This window comes from Mastomys coucha, unplaced genomic scaffold (assembly GCF_008632895.1).
Source record: "Mastomys coucha isolate ucsf_1 unplaced genomic scaffold, UCSF_Mcou_1 pScaffold16, whole genome shotgun sequence".
Classification (NCBI taxonomy): Eukaryota; Metazoa; Chordata; class Mammalia; order Rodentia; family Muridae; genus Mastomys; species Mastomys coucha.
In genome coordinates, this window is record NW_022196898.1 from 19,559,090 (window position 1) to 19,559,815 (window position 726).

Here is a 726-nt window from a genome sequence, read left to right on the forward strand (position 1 = left end):
CATTCTAGCAGCTCCTGGGGATGGTTTGGCTTGTAACACAAACATTAGTTCAGGAAGCTTTTCGACTATTCTCTAGTTTGTAAAGCAATCTGCCTTGTGTGGTACTGCTCTTAGAGTTCTAACTATGTTTACAGATAGTAATAGTGTTTGACTACTATCTCTAACTCTGGAGATACACTGATAAGGCAGCTTCTTTGTAGGAATCAGTAGGCAATAATGCCTGACCTTTATTGCTAATTAATTCTAGGGACTCCCTGTCTGCTAAGGCAGCTTCTCCTGTAAAAATTCCAAGCTAATAACAGATAGGAAATCAATTAAGATCATTGAAACACTGTGGAGGCCAGGAAACAATGTTAAATTTCAGTTTTAGCTATAAGAAATATTTCTTTAGGGCACGTTTATGCTTGAATAAAGAAAGCATGTAGATCTCTCCACAGATTTTATCAGAAACCAATCTGGAACACATCTGAGTTAGGAGGTGCCAACGACTGACTGAATACCCAGGAGGCACAAACTCCCTTTGAAGTCATAACGCCTCTTGTCCATGATCAGGCTTTTAACCCTGATACTGTAGACCTTACTGGGGTAGACGAGTGGGTGCGGCAATTATGTATACAGTGTTCTGCCTGCGTTTATGCCTGTAGGCCAGAAGAGGGCATTAGATCCCATTATAGATGGTTGTGAGCCACCATGTGGTTGCTACAAACTGAACTCAGGACCCTTGGA